Source organism: Mustela nivalis (genome assembly GCF_964662115.1).
Source record: "Mustela nivalis genome assembly, chromosome: 6".
In the NCBI taxonomy this organism is placed as follows: domain Eukaryota; kingdom Metazoa; phylum Chordata; class Mammalia; order Carnivora; family Mustelidae; genus Mustela; species Mustela nivalis.
Genome location: NC_139025.1, coordinates 20,638,520 through 20,664,495, shown reverse-complemented (window position 1 = coordinate 20,664,495; position 25,976 = coordinate 20,638,520). Strand labels below are relative to the sequence as shown.

Sequence of the window (25,976 nt, the reverse complement as noted above, 5' to 3'; positions counted from 1 at the left end):
TAAATGGTATAATAATGATAATGATAACTGTAGAGCGCAGTTGTTTGGGATTCTGAAGCTCCTGTTTGTGTTTTATTATTATGACTTTTTATTTTGTCCCAGACAGAGAAAGACTGGATACCAGACATGCAAATAGCTGTGGTGGAGAGATTGGAAGGAAAAAACCGTGTAAAAGTCACGGTACAGCAGGCAGAAAAAGCATTGAAATTCTGTTCTCTCTAAACCTGAAATGCAGAGGCTGGCTATGTGGTAGATTGTAAAAGGAAATCTGCTTAATAGGAGAGCAACGAGGTGGACAATCTTTGCTATACTTATATTAACATATGGGCACCTCACCAAATACATTTTGAAAATGCTGGCAGACACTTTTTTTTTTTTTTGGGGGGGGGAATAGAACCGGAGAGTGCAGTTTTTTCTTTTTTTTAGCAGCTGAAGATTTTGAATTGTACTATAGATTAGCTAGAAGTTACAATAAGCCCTTCCTGAGTCAGCTAAATAGTGAAATGAAGTTTCCCAAAGTTGGTTTAGCACCGGTGGGTAACATAATAACTCAGGAACCATTGATTCAATCCGTTTAGGGGACAGAACAAATGTTTTGATTTTACCTCCTTATTTGCCCAGGGTACCTGAGGGGGCTGCTATAATTAACAGTACATTGTTGTACCTGTAGAGTCCTTTTTATCTCAGAAAACCTATGATCCTGGAGGAAATAGATTTTACTAGTTTGCCTTAAACCAAAGGAAATGGAATCTTTCATTTGATCTATAAAACTGGATTTTCCTACTTATCTCTCTCTGGAGGCAGAATGGCTATGTTACAGGAGGCAAGGGCTGGGGATTTACCCTGCCTCCACTATTTACTTGCTGCATGGCTGTCTGACCATCATGCTTATTATGGGCTAAATTATGCTCCCTCCACAAATTCATGTTGTTCTCCTAACCCCTACTACATCTGAATGAGTATTCAGAGATAGGATATTTAAAGAAATAGTTAAATTAAAATGATGTTATTAGGGGATGGCTCAGTCGGTTAAGCCACTGCCTTCGGCTCAGGTCATGATCACAAGGTCCTTGGATGGAGCGCCATATTGGGCTCGTTGCTCAGCGGGGAGCCTGCTCTTCTGTCTGCCTCTGCGTGCCACTCTGCCTGCTTGTGCTCTCACTCTCGATTTCTGACAAACAAATAAATAAATAAAATCTTAAAAATAAAATAAAAAGATGTTATTAGGATGGGCCTTAATCCAATATGATTGTTGTCCTTATAAGAAGAGGAAATTTGGACACAGACATGTACTGAGGGAAGATAGTGTGAAAATACACAGGGAGATGATAGCTTTCTATAAGCGGAGAGAGAAGACTGAGATGGATCTTTCTCTGATGTCCCCAGAGGGAACCAACCCTGCTATACCTTAATATCAGATTTGCCAGCCTCCAGAACTGTGAGAAAACAAATTTCTATCATTTAAGCAAGTCTGTGCTGCTTTGTCAGAGCATCCTAACAAGCCAATGTAGTGCTATATGGGCTATCACAGAAATCTTTCAGGGGAAAGAGAAAACTAATATTTGTTGACAGTCACTGTATAGACAAATAGGAATAAACTTAAGGTCTCCCTTAATCATCACAACTACCCTTTAGATTGGCATTAACTTCATTATATTGGTGGATTAATGGGCCCTGGGAGAGATAGGGTAGTTTGTGTAAAACTAAAGAGCTGCTGGTGGAATATATTTAAATTCATATCTCTTCTACTTCTAGTCCTTGCCCTTTTTACTCTGTGTCATTGGGAAATAAACTATAATAGGTAACCCAAGGCCAACCCTTGGTGTACTTCTACAGTGATTTCAATAAAAGATATACTTGCTTACTTAGGAGTGAAGCCCAAGGAAGCTTTAAATTGGAAATAATCCAAACCTCTTGATGAAAGGAGCCCCCAGGATGACAAACAACCCTCTTAATAATCCATGAGTTATTTTGGTCTCCCACTAGATGGTGCTAGAGCCCATTTCTATGTCATGAGGCATTTGGTCTGGGGATCTCGCTCAATCCAGTACTACTTTTGGTGCTTTGACCATAACCTATTTAGGTTCTACATTTCTTTCCTATTATTGTTCATGTTTCTTTACTTAAAATTGTTCAGGAGACCTTAAAAGTGCCTAAGTGAGAGAGTCGTCCACCATATTGTCATGGCAGGAAATACACACCACTATCGTGGTATTAGTAATACTATATCCAATGAGCATAAGATACTTTTTATTTATGGAAAGGTCTTCAATACCTAATTGGTTGAATGCATAGAAATGCATAGAAAACAAAGGACTTAAGCTTCTATCTCTAGTGATTGATTCACTCTGGGGAGAGGCATACAACTCCTCACAGCCCTAGTTTTTCCATTTATAAAACAAACAAAATATGGGACACTTGCTTCAACGGGCACTCAGGAGATGAATAAGGTAGTGTCTCTTAAAATACTCTGTGGTTGTTAGAGAAATAGAGTTATATCCTCTTCGTAAATAGCACAAGAATGATGAAGCCTACAACTTGACTTTGACCCATCAATGCTTATTTGAATCTTTTGACCCCACTTGGTCACAGATTATACCCAACAACTTCACTATTCTTTTTCTCCGTAAGATAAAAGGGCATCCACATGATGGAAACTACCATTTGGGGAATGGATTAATAGTTGCCTTTCAGTTTCTCAATGGAGAAATTTGTTCTGCCCTCCAGAAGTAATTTCATCTCTATTTTTCTCCGCGCCCAAATGCTTTGCTAAGGGTAACATTTGGGATAAGGTTTCTGGATGGTCTCTTTACTCTTAGTCAGCAGGAGAGGTTTCCACAGTGCTTTGTTTTTAACCTGTTTTCCAGATGTGTTTAGAAAGGCACATTGGAAGGTACATTGGGAATGAAAGATGATGGATACTTATGGCTAAATCAGATTTTATAGGTTTGAAACTTGCTATAGACTGAATTGTGTCTCACCAAGTTTCATACATTGAAGCCCTAACGCCTCACTGTGTCTGTGTTTGAAGACAGAGCTTACAAGGAAATAATGAAGGTTAAATGAGGTAATGAGGTGGGGCCTGGTAGGATTGGATGAGTGTCCTTACAGAAGAGTCATCAGAGAGTTACTGCTCACTCTTCCTGCTCACTCACTTCCAATAGACCTCCCCTCCCCCAAGTCATGATAGCACGTAACAAGTTGGTGGCCCATTATACGCCAGGAAGAAAGCTCTCACTAAAACCCAGCTGTATTGGCACACTGACTTACAACCTTTGGAACTGTGAGAGGATAAATGTCTATTGTTTAAACCACCTGGTGTGGGGTATTTTGTTACGGCAGCCCAAGCTGACTAAGATGAAATACTTACCCCTTAGCTCTAAGAAAGAGGTTAGCACACTGTGGCTGGAAAGGGCCAAATAGTACATATTTTAGGCTTTGCAGGTCATAGAATCTTCTGCAACCACTCAACTCTGCAATGGTATCATGGAAGCAGCTATAACCAGTATGTAAAAAAGCAAATGAGGCTGTGGTCTCATAAAACTTTATTTATAAAAATAGACAATGAGCCAATTTGGTCATAGGCTACAGTTTGCTGGCCCTTGCTCCAAGAAGACACCAAAAACAGGGGTGCCAGGGTAGTTCAGTTGGTTAAAGCCTATGCCTTCGGCTCCGGTCATGATCTCAGTGTCCTGGGATTAAGGCCCGCATCAGGAGGGAGCCTGCCTCCCCCTCTCTCTCTGCCTGCTCTCTGCCTACTTGTGATCTCTGTCTGTCAAATAAATAAATAAAATCCTTAAAAAAAAACACTAAAAAAAACAAACATCCAAAACAGATATATTCTGTTTTTTTTTTTTCCTCAAAGACAGGTTTTCATTATTACTAAACAAACACAGAATCATGCCAACTGACTATCTCTTCCACTTTTTAAAAGTTCCAATGTATAGTTCTCCTTAATAATAATAATAGAGTTACTTTTAAGCAAGAGGCATATGGGCTAATGCTTATTTCTTTAGCTAAACAATACAAATTCTGAATTCCCTAATCCAGTGAAAATCATCTCTCTAATATCTTGTGTTCTTCTGTATGAAACATTCAGACGGGAGATAATTTATGGCTCAAATGTAAGTAGCCTGTCTTTTTGATAAATACCATGCTTGTTGACAAGTGTCAACTTTTGTGTCTTTGTATGATTCAGTTCTGATAGTCACTTCTCACCCCTCTTCTTCCCAGTGCTGTTCAAACTTAGCTGGTTTCTCCTTTTCCTATGCATGGGCTATAATTGTTTGAAAGTGCCTCACTAGCCTCCCTGACTTTACCATGACTGCCAAAGTTTTCTACATGATGGTTTAACTGTAACCGCAACCACCATTTCCAAGATGCTTATTTGGTCCCAGGCACGAGGGCAGCTATTTTCCAAATATAATCTCATTTAATTATTCTAATATTCATATAAGGCAAGTATTATTATATCCATTTGGTAGATTAGGATAGTGAGGTACAGAGTAGTTAAGTAAAGAACCCATAACTGAATAATTGGCAAGCACGCAGCAGAACTTGGTTTGGAACTCAAGAGTATCAGAATCCAGAACATGAATTTTTATTCACTACTCCCTGGTGACTTTTTCCTGCACACACTTTGAAAATCCTCTTTCTCTTTTCTCCTACCCTCACAATACCAAAAATATGATCTCTATGTAATAAACAACCCTTCAAAAATGCTGTGAGTAATGGAAATAGAATATATTATATATCATCTTAACAAAGACAATCTAATTTTTTTTTTGTGAATTCTACAATTTAATTTCTTGTAAAAGATGGATTTTTTAAGATCCATGCATGTACCATTTTAAAGCATTGTTCTCCCCTGGCTTAAATACAGGTTAGGCGACTCTGTGCCCATATGCTTTTTATGAAGACTAACAACTTATGGAAAATAGGGATGATTTAACTTTTCTTATCTGCAAGGGAATATACTACCATCTGGAAAAATGGAAAGACGGTGGACTTCTGCGTTAGGCAGAAGTTGTATTAGCCTTTTATTTGCTTCACAAGTTATATAAATTTTTGAAACTTTAATATTTTTATCTATTAAGTAAATTAATAATACCTCCTTACCCGGGTGACTGAGGTTAGAACTAGTATTTGTAAAATATATAGTCTGGTGTCTGGCACCATAATAGGCTCTTAGTAAATGTTAAATTGCTGACGGCTTTGATCAGATAACAATTATCTTCAGAAATGATATAGGTTGATCAGCTGAAAATAGCTTATTATTATATTTCATGAGACATGAATTAAGACAATATGTATTTTTGAGACTGAATGTTGTATGTTTAGGAAAAATGTGATTTTTCTCATTTGGAATAAAAATGACATTCTGGAAGTCCTTGATAGGACAGTGAGGTCTTTCAGAACAGTTTGCTGTTAAAGGGAAGAAGTGAGACACATGGCTTAGATTTATCTCTGAAATACACAATTTAACTTTTAAATGAAGGGGAAAAATGCTTGGGGCGAAATGTGTTTTTGGTTTTTTTACAGACTAAACACCATGAACTTCTACCATTCTTTCCCATATGCACTTAGTATATACTTGGGTTTACAGATCAGGGCAGGATTGCATAAATGGACCAAGCCCTGATTTGATTGCATTTAATATTTAAGCCATCATGTTGGGTCAGCAACTGAGTGACAGGAGTTGGTGACCTCCAGGCCGTCCTCTGAGACAGGATGAAGGAGATACAGCCCTGACTTTCTTAACAAACTGCCCCAACCAGCAACGAGTAAATGTGATTATTACTCCTTATCTGTTGTGTGGATTATTAGAGGAAAAACAAAAATATGAGTTAGTTTTCTTTCCTCTCTTCCATTTCTACTGACTTTATCTCCCATGAATTAGTGTTTGTCTTTGTTAGAATACTAAGATATTTTGGTTCTTATTAGAACTACATGATTAAGGAAGCAAATCTAGAAAAAAAAATAATCCTAGACTTCATTGTTAAGACAAATATATATGACTTAGGGTCTATCAGATATTTGGGGGACTCTTATACCACAAGAGCATATAAATATTTCTCCATCTAAGTGTCAGATAGTAGTAGTGAAAGTTATGGTCTGACTGCTATACAATGAAGGCTTATGAGTGCTGGGAAAAAGAGTCAGTCAGGTTATCTGGCCCTTGAGATAGGGTTGTCAGATTTAGCAAAAAACAAATAAGCAAAAATATGGGGTACCCATTTAATACTGAATATCAGATAAACATCAATAACTTTTTAGTGTAAATATGTTCCAAATATTGAATGGTATATTGTCTATACTAAGTGAAAATATTGTTTATTTTAAATTCACATTTATTATGTTTTTAATTCCAGTATAGTTAATATAGGAAACTCACATTCAACTGGGTATCCTCAATTTTATCTAACAACCCTATGGGAGTTTGACAAAGGCAGATGTCAAGGCAGAGACCTGGGTGCAAGACAGACAAATTGCGGGGCGAGCAGAAACACACACAATGAATTGGAATAAGGGGATCTTGAAAATTGGGAGAAACTTGTTTCAGGATAGAGAAGCTGTTCGATCTGGTTGTAATAGGAAATTTGAATTTCTAGAATGTGTCCTCCTCACATCTTACCGACATTGCTGAATTAACCACCTTACCAAACGAAGCACACCCTGGCAGATTCTTTGGGTTGAATAGCCTGTACAGTGGTCCAGTGGAGAAAGCCCTGGACTATGAAATGGTATACCTGTGATGGAAACTTGTTTCTGCCAATTATTAGTAGCACAACGAGGCGAGTAAACTAATCTCTGCAAACTCTAGATCCTAAAATGAATCTAAAGTGTATCTCCATCTAAAATGGAGAGGTGTTGGGATGCCTGGGTGGCTCAGTTGGTTAAGCAGTTGCCTTCGGCTCAGGTCATGATCCCAGCGTCCTGGGATCGAGTCCCACATAGGGCTCCTTGCTCGGCAGGGAGCCTGCTTCTCCCTCTGCCTCTGCCTGCCATTCTGTCTGCCTGTGATTGCTTGCTCTCTCTCTCTCTCTAACAAATAAATAAAATCTTAAAAAAAATAAAATAAAATGGAGAGATATTGAACGGGGTTACTCATTTTAAAACTTGTTACTGGTTGAGTACCTAAAAGTCATCAAATCCCTCTTCCTGTGTCTTCCATCTTTCCTCTCTTCTTTTTCCTGTTAGTACCCAAACCTCTTTTAGTCTACTGAATTACCTAAATAAATAAGTGTCTTTAATTTCATATTATCTGTTCCTCCACTGGTGACATATCTCCTTTTTAGCCAAACATCTTGAAAGAATATTCCCTGCTGGTTGTATCTTTGTACTTTTTGTCCTCTCTACTTCCCAATCTAGTTAAGATCACTGACAACCTTGTAACTGAAATCAAATGGATGCTTTTCAGGATTTTTCCTCCATGACTTTTCTGTAGCATCTGGCATGACTGCTGCAGCCCTCCTCATCTGTGCACGCTATATGCTCATTTTCTTTGGTTTTGAGACAGTCTACCTATGTTTGCAGACTCCTCCTCTTCTGCATATTCTTTATATGTGGACATTTAGGAAGCTTTACTCCTGGCTCTCTACTCTGTTTGCAAATTGTCCTTTCACTGGCTTGTGCCATTGTCAGGGCTTCTATTTGCATCCTTAATGCCATTTAACTACAATTGTATATCTCTAGCCAATTTCTCTTGTGAGCTCCGTACTGCTATTTCCAACTATGGGATACCTGGAGTTGGTGTCCTTTGGCCACCTCACTTTCAGTATGGCCTAAACATCTGTTGCTCCTATACCAGCAGGATATAAAAAGAATGTCATTTATTTTATTTTTTTTCTGACAACAAAGAAGATGGCAAACGAAGCAAGATGTAACTCTTGGTTTTTTGTTTTTGTTTTTGTTTTTTTTTAAGATTTATTTATCCATTTCAGAGAGAGAGAGAGAGAGTGAGCAAGACAGTATGAATGGGAGGGGTAGAGGGAGAGGGAAAGAGTATCTTTTTTTTTTTAAGATTTTATTTATTTATTTGACAGAGAGAGACAAAGCGAGAGAGGGAACATAAGCAGGGGGAGTGGCAGAGGGAGAAGTAGGCTTCCTGCTGAGCAGGGAGCCCAGTGTGGGGCTCCATCCCAGGACCCTGAGATCATGACCTGAGCCAGAACCAAGAACTGGATGCTCAACCAACTGAGCCACCCAGATCCCCTTAACTCCTGTTTAAATCCCTATTACTCACATAAATGTTTTCTGAGTACAGACAGTAGCCTTTTGCAATTATAATGATTTATTTTTGAAAGGTAAGTATGTTGATAATGGCAGCAATTACAGAGTATATTTTTTGTCTGGCCATGTGCCTTTACAGTAAGTATTCCCAAGAGGCTCTACTTGTTTATTGATTGTCTCAGGGTCATATCCTACTGATAATATTCTATATGCTTTTTTGATTGTACAGAATTTTGTAAATACTTATTAATTTAGTCATATACAAAGTCATTGCTCTGCTTACTGTGTTATCAATGCTTAGCATAGTTTGGGCTCATGAGGCTGTGTCCCAAGATGCATTTGGTGATGGTACATTCTTCCCTCATACGCCTTCTGCCAGCTAAATAAGGACATTTATTAGAGACCTCTGCATAGGAGTGATTATGCACATTTTGGGCATACATCAATTTACCAAAGGTTATGCTTCTCAAGAATTTTTCTGAATACATTTCATAAAGAGAGCACATTTTGTAGTGATTTACATTATAATTTCAGGGATGCATGCCCTCATTAAAAATGTTGGCACTAAGGCAAATTAAAATCATTCTTTAATGTAAAAACTCTGCGATAACATATTTAATTTAGGAAAGAATGACTTCTGAAAAATTATCCACAAGATATCAGAAATAACTGAAGTGGCCTGCTGGATCATCTTAATTTCACAAAATTTTGAGATAAGAAATTACACTAAAAATAAACAACAAAATAATATTCATCTTAATTTCTACAGTTTTGTTTGTATTGTTTTATTTTTGAAAGGAAGAGGTTTTCTTAGGGTGGAATGAAGGTCATAAGAAGGGATTGTCTTAGTCCACTCAGGCTATAATAACAAAATAGCATAGACTGGGTGGCTTAAACAAAAGACACTTTTTTCCTCACAGTTCTGGGGGCTGACAGTCCAAGATAAGGATGTTAGTGTGGTTGAGTTCTGGTGAGGATCCTCTTCCAAGCTTGCAGATATCTGCATCATACTGTATACATATGGCAGAGAGGGCAAGAACAAGCCCTCTGGTCTCTTCTTAGAAGGGCACTAATCCCATCATGAGAACCCCACCCTCATGACCTCATCTAAAACTGATTACCTCTTCGGAGCTGCACCTCCTAATACCATCACACTGGGGGTTTAGGACTTCAAAGTATGAATTTTAGATGGACACCATTCAGTCTGTAAGGAAAATATTCTGCTTATCTACAAATTGGCAGGAAACTTTTCTGTTTTGAGATAAAGAGTGTATCGCTGAATACATATTAGACTAAACAGTTAAACTGAGAATCACGTCTTAATAAATTATTATTCTGTTTGTCTCAAGAAATCTATGGACCTGAATAAGTTGGTGCCAATAAGTTTTATTGTATTCTTTAGACTGTTGTGCGCCTGGAAGAAGAAAAGTCTATAACCCCTGATAAAGGCTACCTTTTGTAGCATTTTGAGTTGGCCTTGTGTCATTTCTCTGTATGCACTTACTTGGACACAGACTAAAACTGAGAAAGGTAAAGAAATGAACGATTGAAATGAACCTGGTCTGGTTTGTCATTCTTTTTTTTTTTTTTTTAATTTTTAATTTTTTATAAACATATATTTTTATCCCCAGGGGTACAGGTCTGTGAATCACCAGGTTTACACACTTCACAGCACTCACCAAAGCAGTATATATACACAATGGAATACTATGCAGCCATCAAAAGAAATGAAATCTTGCCATTTGCGACAACATGGATGGAACTAGAGCGTATCATGCTTAGCGAAATAAGTCAAGCAGAGAAAGACAACTATCATATGATCTCCCTGATATGAGGAAGTGGTGGTTTGTCATTCTTTTAAAATCTTGCTGGTATTGGTATTTTATGTGGAGTTTAACCGTTTCAGTGGAACTTAGAGTTATGGCATTGAAGAAAAAGAACTGATTTTGATGACGGTAGGATTACTTTGAGTTTTCATAAAAACTCACATCCACACAAAGACAAGATGTGTGCATGGATATTTGTAACAACATTATTCATCGTAGCCCCGAACTGGAAATAATCCAAATGACCATCAGTTGGTGAAAGGGACAAACATATACTAGGATACTAGAAGGAAAATGGAAGGAGTGTATTACTGATATAAGCTACAATGTAACTAAGCCTCAAAAACATTTAGCTTGGTGAAAAAAATCCCAATGCATAAGATTACGTATTCTATAATTTCATGTATGTACAACACCGAGAAGAGACAAATTTGTAGAGACACAAAGCGGTTCAGTGATGGCTGGGAGCCAGGATGGGATAAAGACTGACTCCAAACAAGGGGGACAAAGGATCTTTTGGGGGTGATAGAAATGTTCTAAAATTGTACTGTGATGGGTGCACAACTCTATAAATCTAAAAAGCATTGAATTATACACCTATAATGGGTGAATTTATGCTGTATCACTTATACTTCAATAAAGTTGTTGAAAAAAACCTAACTGCTAATAAAGCTTCCTGTTCTTTTTGCGGAACTGTTGAAAACACGTATCTTTGGGAATCGTCTTTGCTCTGGTCCAGCGGACAGTTCTCTTCGTCTAGATTATCCTGATCTTAACACCACGGTCTTTTCACATATCCTCTGGAGTCCATTCAGAAGCATTACTCGCCAACTGGACACTTACTTTCCTTGGAAAGAGGTGAGGAGGGAGATGGGGCTACTCTGATCACAGAAATTATCTGTGACTTTCAGGCACAAGCTGCTGAGTAGAATGACAGGAATTGTAAACACATTAATTGGGAGGCACTGGGTAAGGACCTCTGTCTTTTCTGGCACTGTCAGCCAAAGTGGTGTGGCCTTGGCAAATAAATTTCATAGCTGTGCTGGATTCTCATTATGAGCCACAGGGGTGCAGTTCCTGACATCTCGAAATTCTTGAATAATGTCCGTCAGCACTTTGCTATCGACACACTCCGCACTGAGCATGTTCTCGCTTGAGGAACACTCTGCTCATCTCTACATCGGAATCTTTGGAGAAAATGAAGAGCACTGTTGAAAAGCAGATAATAAACAGTAATGGAGCAAGAAGGGGGCTGTGTGAGTGCTGTTAGTCACAGTAAATGCATCTGATATCCTCTCCGTAATCTCTCACCATTGCTCCTTCGTGCAGAGAGCAAACGATGTTTATAAACTTGTCTGGGTAGCCAGTCTTTCACGAGGTTTTTCCACATGCTAATTCAGTTCATAGAATCAAATGCCTAAGTTCAGTTCACAAAGAGAACATAAAATTAAAATGCAGTTCCTGCCGCTTGCTCTGCAGTCACGTAAAACAAGGGAAATAATGTTTAATTTTCTACGATGACATGTCTCGCTAATTGGATCATTGTGAATGGTACATATGGAGGCACTGAATTATTCTCTGATTTGAGACCTAATAAAAACAGAAGGAACACTGTCATGCAGGAGATCCCATGGAAACATTGCTATAAGGGGATACAACTGTGCTCTTCGTAAGTAAATATTTTACATGACACTTCATGTGGGTACTGCTTTCATAGGGTGTGATTAGACTGCAGTACATCTCAATCTGTAAAAGGCCAATTCATTCCATAGTGTAAACCTTTAGACAAATAGAATCACAATATTAGGAGTTGTAAAAGTGAAAAATGAAGGCCCAACTTAAGGAAATTGAATTTGATATCAGAAATAAAATATGTTCATTTCTTAAAACTAAATCATCAAAACGTGAGGAGGGATAAGATAAAATAGTCCATGCTTTCTGAGAGAGTTGGATGTTGGTTGGAAGAGTTAAGAAACAAATTCAGGAGGAGGTAGACATACTTGGTCTGTCTCAAATGGGATAAAACCTGGCCAGCTGGGAAAGAAAATGGGAATGGGAGAAGCATTCTGGTATATATTGACTATGGAGGTATGAATGCCAAAGCATGCTTTGTGAACAGTGAGGAGAACCGTCTGGCTGTTGCAGAAAATATACTGGGGAGTCATGGGGAATAAAGTTGGGAAGCGTTTTATACCTTGTAGATTGTCTTGAATGCTATAACGATGGGTTTAGATATAATTTTGATATTATTACCTAGACGGTAGTGAACCAAGTATGGTTTTGAATGGAGATGTGACCTTATGCAGATAGTATTCTAAAAATAATGTACCACCTTTATAGAAAAGGGATTGGAAGAGAAAGACCTTGAATTTTGAGGGGTTCCTTAGGAAAATGAACTGAGATACAGACATGGAATAAAAGTAGATAGGTGTGGAGTGGAAACTAAAAAAAAAAAAATTCTTTCAGTATTCAAGTTAATCCCATAATTATTACACATCTAGATTAATAGAAGAGGGACTGTAGCTTTGACAAAAAATATTAGTCAAGAAGGAGAGCTAGCAGAAAGGAAAATGATGAGTTTTAGGCAATGAATGTTGAATGCAGTGTGTTGGGCACATATATAAGGAGGTCATTGGCAGGCAGCTCCAAAGGCACCTACAATGACTGCTTTGTACACTGTTATACTGTTTGCTGTATACCAGATGCCTATGGCAAGACCTGTATACAGTAAGTGTCTTAAACATATTAGTTGAATGACTTGAAAGAAGTCAATGTATAATAATGGTGACTTGGTAAAATGTTAAGAACACAGATTTGGAAGTCCTCTGCACAGAGATCCTAGTTCAAATTGTGAGAAATGATAAGGTTTTTGAATGAGTGTCAGGAAGGAAAGGGAAGGGATGGGAAGGGGGGAGAGGAGAGAGAAGGAAAGGAAAGGAAGAAAGAAAATGACCAAGAGCCAAGTCTTGGAACAGTCTACTAGTGGGGAAGTATAACAAGACAAGGACCCCACAAAAGAAACTATACAGGTCAGAGAGATGGTAGCTTCAATGTATAAAATCTCTACAATTCAAAATTAGTGGGCAAAAACAGCACTTTAGTGGTAGTTATTTTTTTGTTGTTAAGATTTTATTTATTTATTTGACAGAGAGAGGCACAACAAGAGAGGGAACACAAGCCTGGGGAGTGGGAGGAGGAGAAGCAGGCTTCCCGCAGAGTGGAGAGCCCAATGTGGGGCTCAGTCCCAGGATCCTGGGATCAGGACCTGAGCCAAAGGCAGACGCTTAACAACTGAGCCACCCAGGCACCCCATTTTAGTGGTAGTTTTAGAAGAAAAACTACCCTTAATCCTACATTCACTTTTTGAAAAAGTTGATTATGTGAGATTTGAATATCCTTGGTTACTATAAAATTTTCTCTGGTAAGCTATATGGAAAATGAAGGCATAATAGTGTGCTTCAGTATCATATGTGTTATACCATTCATTATTTTTCTTGTTTGCTGAAAGTGAAGAAAATGTGTTACACGTATATTTTGATGAACATTGAACAGTGACAAGCAAAGCATGTTCAGTTCCTCTAGGGTGATATTTTACTCCAGTTTTGATTGTACAAAAATTAACTTTGGAAGCTGAATTAAGTATACTTTTAAAAAATCTCCATCAAGTGAGTTGTGTGTAGTCCAATCCTAGAACACATTTCTTGTGAGTTTCCAGAAGGGATTTTTAGCCACACCATCAAGAAAATAACCATCCATGTTTTTCTTACAGTAGGAGTAGAGGAGTCTCAATTTTTTCCTCCTTAAAATCACTTTTAAGACATTGTCCTTGAAATCTTAACCAACTTTAGATGATAATTAGATTTTTTTAGACTTAATATGCAGTATCCATAATTGGTTTTGGCTATAAATGCTGAAAATTTGTTATAATGAGAAAGGTTAGAAATTTTTTCTTGAAATTTCAGAATTGGTATACTCTATGCTAAAAGTATATCTGCCAAACAGCCAAGATCCACTGAAAGTTATAATTTTTTCAAGTTTGACACAGTTGGTCTTTTCTCTGGTGTTTCAAAAATAGGTCACTTGGTCTTTCAGCTCGTAAATTTAGCCAAGCATATTTCCTTTTGAGAATCAAAGGACCTCAACATGGAACACAAGTATTTTTTGATCCACATACATATCTTCACAAAGCAAAGGAAAAAAGAAAACACTGGTATTTCATATAATGTTATTCTCATTTTGATTATCTTGATAGTGACATGAGTTCTGTAAGAGAGCTTGGCAGCATTTGGAAGTTCAGTGCTTTGGGACAAATAGCACAGATCATCTAAAGTGATGATTTTTCTTCCTTTCCAATTCTTTTGCTAGCAATTTAGATTACCAAACCCAGTATTTCTAGACTAGGAAAGCATATATTATAATCCTCCTCCATAATTCTGATCCTTTGTTTGGAAAAACTTTGATAGAATCAGGAAGATAATAGATCTTTGTGGTCATTGCTAAAGTTCAAAAAAAGAGCATTTTTATTCAATAGAATCTTTAAACATTCAGAATAAACTAATACTTGAATAGACTCTCCCAGTGATAGAACCATACCAAGTGAACCAAAGAAAACAAAAGGTAAAGATGATTTTCTTTTTTACCAAACTTGAGTTATGATATTTTCTACTGAGTTATCTGTTTGAAGATTGACTACAGAAATTACACAAAGAAACACCATAATGTTCTTTAGTAAGGAATACTATTTTTTCCATTTAAAAAAACAAACAAACATGGTGTTTGTTTCGTAAGAGTTTTGGAAACATTCAGAATGCAAGGTTTAATACAAGCCACCAAAGAAGTTAGGTTTTTATGTTTTGTGATTAAATTGCTATTTCACATAAAATTTTCACAGTCTTTGAGGATTCTTGGTTATAGGTTTTAGTAACTGCCAACTTCAACTGTGGGCCAAATAATAGTTGGGGATTTTTTTTAGGCTTATATGATTTTTATTAAATTTTTTTTTCCAGTGCCTTTCAAGAAGGTCATTTGGTACCATTGCTCTGTATTTCAACTATACTGAGAAATCTGGACATCATCTTTTTACAATGTTTGTGATTCTTGGTATCAGTCTTATAATATTTTGGAGTTTTCTTTTTGCTAACATTGACAGTTACCCTACTCTTCCCCCAAAGCAAAAATGCCTCATTCCCTTATCACTTCAAGAACTCATAAAAGCTGGAGATGGCTGTGTGGAACCTGGTGTTACTTTTACAGAAGTCTAGAATCTAAGCTGTGTGAAGGCAGAGGCTTTCTTATTCACCACTCAATCCCTTCAGCTAGAAGAGTTGATGTGTCATTGCTCAGAAAATATCTGTTGAGTAAATTTCTTAAGTGAGTATTTCTTTAATGTCATCAGTGATGTCAAGGGTGGGCAATGGGTGGTGGGGTTGGCTGTTTGAGATATATGTGAGCTCCAACAAGTATTTTAACTAATTTTCCATGTATAGCTACTCATTTAGACCCATTTAAAGGTACTTGGAGCCAGATTCAAATGACTTTATTTATTTATTTATTTTTGTAGTTTTAAAGATTTCATTCAATTATTAATTTTAGAGAGAGGGAGAGCCTGAGGGGAAAGGGGAAGAGTAGAGGGGGAGGGAGAGGAAGAGAGGGAGAGAATTTCTAGCAGACTTCCTAGTGAGTGAGGAGTCTGAGGCAGGGTTCCATTTCAGGATCCTGAGATTATGACCTGAGGCAAACTAAGAGTCAGACACTTAACTGACTGAGCCACCTAAGACCCTTGATCTTAGTTTTAAATGTGTTCTAGCTTGCTTAGTCAGAATGAACCATAGCTCATGGAAAAGGAAGATACATTATCATAAATAGATTTCATGACCCCTACCACACCCTTTTTGATATTACAGTAGATTCAAGTATGATAATTTCTAAAACATAAAATATTACATTTCCTTAAGAAATAAACATCAATAAAAATATATCACACATGTATTATGTTAAATATAAGAAGTAATTATTAAATGTGGCATGAAGTATAGTACTTATTGTGAATGTATTCTTATGCCATTTCTTGTACACCCCAAATTAGGAGTATTTGTTTTGATATTAATTTTATGTATTTCATATTATGAAAGTTACCTGTATTTAAAATTTTTTTCCCAAGTTTGTAGTTCTATTATTAAATATATTTCTTTGAAGGAAACATTCCCTGATTTATTTACCAGATTTATATCTGAACTTCTAAGGGGACATCTTGTTCTCTGCCTTCTTTTCCCCAGAATGCTGTTAAATATAAGCAAAGGGAGAAGAGAAGTTGGACTTGGTGTTTACCAGTATGCCAAATGTAATTGAGGTCAAGCAGAATGACGAGTACAAGTGAAGTCTTTGTGATTTGGCAAGAAGGTGATTGTTAGATACCCATGGAAAGAACAGTTTTATAGCTAAATGAGGATGGAAACCAGATTGGAAAGCAAAGATAAGATACATTTGAACCCATCAGACAGTATAAAATGTAAAAATCTGACAATTACCAATTGCTGCAAGCCTGGGAGGAAGCTTCAGCATTAATAGTGGGAGAACACATTGAAAGAACTATGTTGGAAAGGCAATTGATACTATCTACAGTATCTAGTAAAGATGAAAATGCACATGGCCTGAGGTCCAGATATTGAACATCTGGCTAATTACTTTAGAGAAACTTTTACCCATGCCCATAAAAGACATGTACTAAAATGTTGACATTATATTTGGTAGTGAACAATTGGAAGCAACATGAATGTCCATGATACGGGAAAAATAAATAACTTGTGTCTTATTTATATGATGAATATTACCCATCAGGTGAAATGAATGAATTGAAGTTATATATCAATATGGATAAACCAAGTATAGAAATACTATATAAAATATATTTAATGAACAAATTTCAGAATGGAACATACAGTATGATATCATATACTCAAAACACTCAAAGGAACACTATTTTAAAAACTACATATACATGTAAAAAGACTACAAAGACCCATACATATGTAGTAAAGGTTGTGGATGACTTCTTATTTTACTCTCTGTATTTTTGAAATATTTTACTAAAACATGAAAGTGGAGATTGTTTTTCAACTTGGGGAGGCGTAATTATATTTGAAGTTAGAGGGTGCTAAGAAAGAGGGAGAGTTTTAAGACTCTAGAGATTGGGGATAAAACATGGCCCTCTTGAAAATGAAGCGTATAGGGTCTCAGGCTCAGAGAAGAGTTGACTGTGAGATCTATGCCACATTTTACTTTGTACATCTTTTTTTAAAAAAAAAATTATTTATTTATTTGACAGATAGAGATCACAAGTAGGTAGAGAGGCAGGCAGAGAGAGAGGAGGAAGCAGGCTCCCTGCTGAGTGAGCATAGAGCCTGATGTCGGCTCGATCCCAGAACCCTGAGATCATGACCTGAGCTGAAGGCAGAGGCTTTAACCCACTGAGCCACCCAGGTGCCCCTACTTTGTACATCTTATGACACCATCTATCTCCCACATCTGTGTCTTGTTGATTTTCGTGCATCTGATGCTGAGCATAGGACCTGATAGCTAATCAGTGCAGGAAGGAAGTTTGGGAAAAATGAAAGGAAAAAAGAAAAATTGGGGACTGTGTAAAAGGGCAGAAAAGGAAGAAGAAGACAGTTAATGACAGCAAAGAAGACTTGAAGGAAAGAATAAATCAGAACTGAATTGAAGAAAAGACAAAAAATGTGGCATTTGTTCTGTGTAGCCAAAGAAGTATGTTTTCCTGTTATGAATGGAAGGACTTAAAAAAACCTTGAATTTATCTTCTTTTTCAAACACTTGCATCATGTTCTCTTGGTAGTGGAGCCTAACCACATCCCTAAAACTTAAATTCAGTTATTAGGGAAAAAATGACAATTTGGGAAAAGTAATTGCCAGATCTACTAAACTGTAAGAGGTAACTTGCACCTGTAAGAGTTAATGTGAAAGGGAAGCAGACATAAAGGGAGTTTTGTGAAGCTTCTAATAAGTCACAGAGTTGATAAAACATGGTTGATTTATTGATAGAATTGATCTGAGTTAGAAAACTCTTTAGCAATCACCTTATTTTGCATTACTATGAGGAATATGAAGCCATATGCATTGGACAATTTACATACATGCAAATAGTGCTGCATCAACAATGGCTAGTGTTGCCTTGAACTGTGAATCACCCTGTGTGGATAATAGTAAAGCCACATTAAAATTCCCACTAGAGTTGCCCCCAAGATCTGTAATTAGAGTCACCCTTAACTTGATTCTTTGGTTGTATCCATTTCATACTACTGTTGATGTCAGAGGACTAAGGCCAGGACAGATGTTGACTATAGGCCATTTGTAATTGTGTTATCACACATGATAAATCATCAAATAATTCTGAGATAATTGCCCAGCCAAATAAATAACACCAAATAATTCTGAGATAATTTTTGTCTGCTGGCAAACAAATCTCAGGGTTTTATGACATACAGAATTTCAGTGTCAAAAAATAAAATTGCACTTGATAGACAATCAAATTAGTTGGGACTTTCAGATTTTCTGCATTTTTTTTTTCTTGGACTAGAAGATCTAAAAGCACCAAGTAAATAGAATTATAATGTATTAGAAAAGATGAACATCGATTAATATTCCACAAAATTCAGTAGTGTGCATCTGGTACCCATTATATATAATTGGAACCAATTTTTATTATTTTTTTTATCATGTGTTTGATCTAAAAGTAATCATGGGATGGTTTCAGGAAACATATAAAATAGTATAAATATGGAGTGGGCAACTATGGCCTCTTGGCAGGTCCAGTCTACCACCTGCTTTTGGTTGGATGTATACTAAGAATAGTTTTTACATTTTTAAGTGATTGAAGGAGGTCTAAATAAGAATAATATTTTATGACATAAGAAAATTGTAAGAAATACAATTTTTTGTCTATAAATAAAGTTTTATTGGAACATAGCCATACTCATTCACTTATATATCTTCTATCGTTGCTTTCACACTAACAGCCAGAGTCTAGTAGTTGTGACAAAGATCACATGGTCCACAAGTTCTAAAATATTTGCTCTATGGGCCTTTACAGAAGGAGGTTGCTGACCCCTGGTCTAAATATGTTATTTTGTAATTATGTAGTACTTTTCCTTCCTGAGATTGGCATAAACAACTCTTTGGGTCACTTGACAGTCTTGGGGTTTGGCTGGTCATCAACCATCACATTAATCGTCCTCCCAAGGCCACAAGACAGAGAATAGACAATTATATAACAATCATCCATGTAGGAAATAATGGCAATAATCATGTAGAATTTCCTGAGCACAGCAAGAGGAGCTCTTGAAAGCATACTTCCATTACAGGTCTTTCAGCTCTTGCTGGAAAAAAGGATCTTATTTAACCAACTTGTTGAGAATACTTTACAAGTAATATTGGTAGTCATAGACAAAGAAAAAAGTGTTGGTATTTCCTTAGAAGACTGAACAGAAGTTGCTAGATGAATATCTGCTTTCTTATTCCTTATTTGGATGCCAGCTTATATAGCTGAACTTTGTCCTGTGTATTCTGCTCTTGTTTTTTAGTGTTTAATAGCTCAATTAAAAAAATAATTCTTACATGAAACTAGCTGTCTGTGCAGAGAGTTTGCTCATTTTTTGGTGCTTGTTGTTTTAATTGCCTGGCCACTTTGGCTCTGTAATGCTCTTTACAGTAAATTCTACACCCGCTTTGGTCTTTGTGTTTTTGTTTCAGTGCGCCAAGGTTGGTCTGTGTCACTGGGCATTGAACATGGAGTGAAATGTCCCCACCTACTATAAAGGAACCATAGAACCATTAAGGACACAGGAAAAAATTCTCCTTGGGATTTGACCATGTCAGAGTAATTTCTCTGCCTTGCTGAGGAAAAGTCCAGAAATGATGTTTTCCTAATAAAACTTATTTTCAATTATTGAATTTTATTGGAAATATCTAACATTGCTATTGGCTTACCCGTTGCTTTCAAACAGATGTGATTTTGTGTTTTCATAATTATTGGATTCAGAAATACCTACATGAGGTAAAGACATTTTTTTTTTTTTTTTTAATGTCATGGCTGTGGAGCTTTTGCTTCCTTTGATGGCATTGAAGCCTGTTTAAGCAGCCAGGCAACTCAGTGAAGCTCAAAAAGGATGAAAGGCAAAATGGAAATGGCAATTTCTGTATTGCTTCTGGAGAACTTCAAGAGAAGTTTGATACCACCATGCTTGTCTCTGACACATATTCGTTCAATTTTCAGTACAGAATTTTATATTTTTCTAAAAACAATTTGTTTTGCAGTTTCGTCCTCTCTCTTCCTCCTCTCCTTTCTCTCCTTCCTTGAACTTCTTTCCTTATTTCTTCCTGTCCCCTTCTCTTTTCCTCATATTCAAAGAGCAGTTTCCTTTCTATTGTTTTTATTAGATTATTGTTTCTTAGATAATATGGATCATGTTTTCAGTTTCATTGTCCAAATTGGTGTGTGTCAGATCCACTGTCACCACTCATGCAAACAGGGGAACAGTTAAAGAAATAAATTATAAGTGTATCTTAGCTCTAAGTAGAAATATTTAAGGCAAACTTCATCTATCTTATCTCTTTCTACCTCTATGTCTTCCGTCGCATCTTTTCTTTGATGGTGTTCCTTCCTACTCAGTTTTTACCTTGTTTCTTTCTCCACTCCATTCTCTCTTCTCTTCCCTCCTGGTTCCTCTCTTCCTTTTCTCACTATAATGTGGCAATGTATTGACTTTCTGTTGCTATAAGATATTACTGCCAAGTCAGTGGCTTGAAACAAGTCAGTGGCTTAGAACAACACCCATTTATAGCTCACAGTTCTATAGGTCAGTGTCCAGGTGGAGTTGATAGAGTTCTCTGCTTAGAGTCTCAAAAGTTTGGTTAGTCTGCAGCCTCCAGAGAAAAATCTGCTTCATTCACGTTGGCAGAATTTGTACCCTGTGCTTGTAGGACCATGGCTCCTACTTTCTTACTGGCTGTTGGCCAACCTTCTCCAAGCTCTTAGAGGTCACTCTTGGGTCCTTGTCCCCACAGCCCATTCCATCTTTGCAATAGAGAACTTCACTTCTAAGAACCGTCTCATACTTGGAATCTGACTTTCTTTCCCACTACCATTTGGAGAAGACTCTGCCTTTAGAGGGCTCATGTGACTAGGGTAAGTCCACAGGAATAATCTCCTGATGATTATGTTGAATGGTAATCTTAATTACAAGCACAAAATCCTTTTTGCCATGTGAGGTAGCGGTCACAGGACTAATGCCAGGAAGTGCAGGTTAAGGAGGTCATTTTAGAATTTTGCTTAACACAAATACCAACATCTATTTCCTTCTTTTGGGGATTGATTGAGACATTGATAGTGATGAAAGTTGACCCTGCCTTTTATATATGAGGAACCTCACTGATATCCTTAATAAGGTTTGTTGAATCAGATCTTACCAGATATGTGAGACTGGAATATGGCTTTATGACTTCTGCTGAAGTGTTTTCTTTATTTCTTTTTTTTACTTTTTTAAATATTTAATTTATTTATTTGACAGAGAGAGAGTGCACACAAGCAGGCAGAACAGCAGGCAGAGGGAGACGGAGAAGCAGGCTCTTCTCTGAGCCTAATGTGGAGCTGGATCTCAGGACCCTGAGATCATGACCTGAGCTGAAGGCAGACACGTAACTGAATGAGCCATCCAGACACCCCTGTTGGTGCTTTTCTTGTAAAAGTTGTAGAATGCAGAATTCCACTTTTTTTTTCAACTTTGAACCTGATCAAAGACTTTTTTCAACTTTTCAACGTTGAAACTGATCGAAGACAAGTAATAAAGGGCTGGAAGGTAAGGAGTCATTGGGAAGAGCTTTTATTTATTCTTTTCTTAAGAGTTGGTATTAGCTGAATTGTGTTCTCCCATTCAAAATCTGACTCCCCCATTCCACTCAGAATGTGACCTTATTTGGAAAGTGTCATTGAATGTAATTGTTAGAATGGGGTCATATAGAAGTGGGATAGGCTCCTAATCCAACATGACAGATTGTCCTATACATAAGGAGGGGAACTTAGGAAGCAAGCATACACAGGAAGAATGTCACATGAAGATGAAGGCAGAGATTGGGGTGATGATTCCATAAGCCAAGGAATGACAAGGGTTACCAGCAAACCTCTAGGAGCTAGGGGAGAGGCATGAAACAGATTCTCTCTCACAGAACTCAAAGGGGACCAGATTTGCTGACACCTTGACTTTGAACTCTCAGTTCCAGAACTATGGAACAATAAATTTCTGTTATTTAAGCTACCCAGTTCATGACATAACTTGGTTACATATTGATATAACTTCATAACGTAGTTATGGCAGCCCTAGCAAAAAAGAGGTTTTTCTTTTTTTTTTTTAAAGTGATCCAAATTTTAAACCTGTAGTCCCTCATATAAAAAAGTTACATTTTGAAGAGGTGCCCTCTGAGTTCTAACAGATAACTGCTAAGTAGTCCAGTAAAAAAAAAAAAAAAAAAAAAAAAAAAAAATCAGAAATTAAACAACTGGCTCTGGTAAAAATGTATCCTTTTTTTTTTTTTTTTTTTTTTTTTGCATTTTGAACTCTTTTAAAATACTATTATACTGAATAAGAGAAACATAAATAACTGTTAACAGCTTGAAGCAAGCAATGAGGGTTCATCTTTGTGCCCCAGGCCTGGTGGTGTATAGCAGGTACCTAATAAATAATTGTGGAATGGAAATATGCAAAAGAGGAAAGTTGATTCAAATAAAGCATCACAGCATCAGGTCAGAGAAGGCTTTAAAGAAACAAACACAAACAAAATATTTGTAATTGAGAAGCGAATACTTCAAATGCATAGGACCCTCTTAGGAGGAGTCCAAAGTTCATCAAATCACTCATTCAGCCAATATTTATTCCAGGTGCAGTACTGGGACATGGGGGTAGAATGGTAAATGAGAAAGATCAGAGCCGGACCTCTTGAAGTTGACAGTTGAGTGGAGAAGATTTGAAACAAATACACATTAGCAGATTTTTTAAATTAAAAATTCTCTTACATGCTAGGAAGGAAACAGTCTTCCATTCTTGCTCCCTTTGGTAAAAATAAATTTAAAAAAATTAATGCAGATCTAGCTATAATAATAAAATATTATAGAATGAGTAGCTTAAATAATAATTTATTTGCTTATACTATTAGAGGCTAGAAGTCCAAAATCAGGGTGCCAGCCTTGTCCATTTCTGGTCTCCTTTTTTGCTATGTGTTCACATGGTTTTCCTTGGTGCCTGCATGCAGAGAGAGAAAGCTATGGTGTCTCTTCCTCTTTTTATAAGGGTACCAGCTTTATCAGACTAAGGACTCACCCTTATGACCTCATTCAACTTTTATCACCACCTCATAGACCCTATCTCCAAGTACATATTGGGTTTTAGGGCTTCAACATACGAATTTTGGGGGGACACAAATATTCATTGTATAAATCCTTCAGATTATTCCCCCAGGAAGCAACTTGGATGATCTTATTATAATGCAAAGCAGATTATACCACCCTTCACTCAAAAACTTCCAGTTCAGTCAGAGTAAAAGCCAAAGAACCTACTATGATGTCCAAGGTCCTGCTCTATCTGTCCCTACCATTACTTCTCCAATGTCATCCTTACAACTGTCCTCTACCCTAGTCCACCTCAGCCAGAGCAGCTCTTTGCCTTCCTCAAACATTCCAGGCACTTCCCTGTCTCAGGGCCTTTGCACTTGATATTCCTTCTGCCTGGAACCCTTTCTCCTTGAGTAGTCACAAGGAGACTTGCCCCTCCCCGCAGCAGCTCTTCTCACATGTTACCCTCTCAGTAAAACATTCCTCAGCTCCAGTATCTAAAATGGAGTATTTAAATGTTTCTGATACTCATTGACTTACTTATTTTGCTCACTGTATGCTTTTCTGACTAAAATATTATCTTCCTGAATGAATGCATTTTTCAGTGTGCTTTATTCACTGCTGTATCTGCAGCACTTAGAACAGTTAATGGTATATACTAGGTACACAGATATATTTGTGGGGTGAATGAAAATCAAACAGGGTGTTGTGATAAGGAAGAGTGGGTAAGACCTGTCTAGGTTAATAAAAAATGGTCTGTCTCAGGAGGGACAATAAAATGTAAACCTGAAAAATAAGATGCCATCATGAGAAGAGTCAGAGGGAGGGCAGTCATCTGGGAGAAGGGAATAGGTGGGGAGGGGTATGCTACACAAAGAGGGAAAAGTACATGCCGTGGGATGGGAAAGGGTTTGGCACAGTTTGGGAAGTTAAAGTATTGATGAGATAATGAAGGAGATGAGGAGAAGGCTTTAAGATGAGGTTGCAGATGGAGGTAGCAGCCAACTTAAAAAGCACCTTGTCCACCATACTAAGGAATTTACACCTTTATCTTTGTGCAATGGGAAGCCACTGAAAGTTTTAGGTAGGTCCAGGGTAGGACTTGATACAGTATTTATAAAAGTAACCGTAGTCTATATGAAAAGAAAGGTTTCAGGTGGGCAAGAATGGTGGAAGAGCATGTATTACAGTTGCTGAGGTAAGTTAATGGTAACTTGGATTTAATATTATCCTACCCTAGCTTTATTTACTGTATGCAAATTACTTAGCTGGCTTCTGTTATGGGCCTACAGCTGGAAGAGGGGCAGCAGACTATGGACTGCTCTTGGACTAGTTACCACTCATCAGGTACAGGATATTTGAGGCTTAATATTAAACAAGAAGAGTTCTACAATGTTGGGACCCCTGGGTGGCTCAGTCGGTTCAGTGTATACCTTCAGCTTGGGTCATGATCCCAGAGTCCTGGGACTGAGTCCCATATCGGTCTCCTTGCTCAGTAGGAAGCCTGTTTCTTCCTCTACGTCTGCTTGCCACTCCATGCTAGTGCTCTCTCTCTCTCTCTCTCTCTGACATATAAATAAATAAAATCTTAAAAAGAAAAAAAAAAGAGTGCTACAGTGTTTATCTTAATTGGAAATACTCTTCTCAATGTATTTGGTAACCTCAATGGGATCTAAGGGTGAGGATAACTTTTGAACTATGACTATAGTTCTAAGCATGGCTATCATTCCATGGATTCTATCTCTGCTGCCTGATTTTCTGGAATATTGATTATGCGAGTAGAGCACAACAAATCAGATGCTTATTTTCTCCATCTGCCAAGTGGGAATTCTTCTTGTTTTCAAGGACTATCACTCTTTTGAGATAGAGACAACAGAGAAGATGAAATAAGTCAGCAGGGACAGCTCTAGAGATACAAGGTGATATGCAAAATTAAAAGATTCTAAGGACTATTTAAGAACATTTCAACTCAGACTCTCAAAGGAGCTTATCAGTTCTCCATTACTGGTCATGACTGTTCCAGCTGAGGAAAAAGGTAACTTGCAATGGTAAAAATCCCAGGGGTAACAGAGTTGAGCTCCCCAAAGTCCTTGGCTTGTTTTCTCAATTTTAATAAATATGCAATCCAATCTGCCTGGTTTAGGACAGAACTAACATTTTATTTGGATGCAATACAGCATACAATTGCAATGGTTTTGACATATTCAGTTAGGCAAGAGTTACCGAATCCTGCTCTTGTACAGAAAATTAACAACGGATGCTATTGCTGAATCTTAGTATCTAAATACAATAAATCCAAGGGCAATAAATCAAAGTGGGGAGCCCTATTAACCAGCTCATACACAGATATAAAAATCTGGGAGTGTGAGTGAAGTTTCTGAGGGCAGTAACTTGGTGTATGACATCATTGCCAAGACCTACTGGTATACGGGCGCACAGACCTGGGCCCAGAACACAAACCGAATGGAAGAGTCTGTATTCCTATGTTGGTTACTGTCTTTAATAATTGTTGTCCTTTCTTT

At 37.3% G+C, this 25,976-nt stretch overlaps 1 protein-coding gene across 8 annotated transcripts in view; it reads left to right on the top strand.

Annotated features, from left to right (window-relative positions):
• Window positions 1–25,976, top strand: part of DIO2 (iodothyronine deiodinase 2) — a 202,594-nt gene that overhangs the window by 49,020 nt on the left and 127,598 nt on the right. Inside the window, exon 3 of one of the 8 annotated variants that reach the window (XM_082736341.1) lies at window positions 21,641–21,928. The exons of the other annotated variants lie outside the window; for them this stretch is intronic. The gene's annotated coding sequence lies outside the window, so the exon portion shown is untranslated. The remainder of the gene's footprint in view (window positions 1–21,640; window positions 21,929–25,976) is intronic. 8 annotated transcript variants of the gene reach the window in all.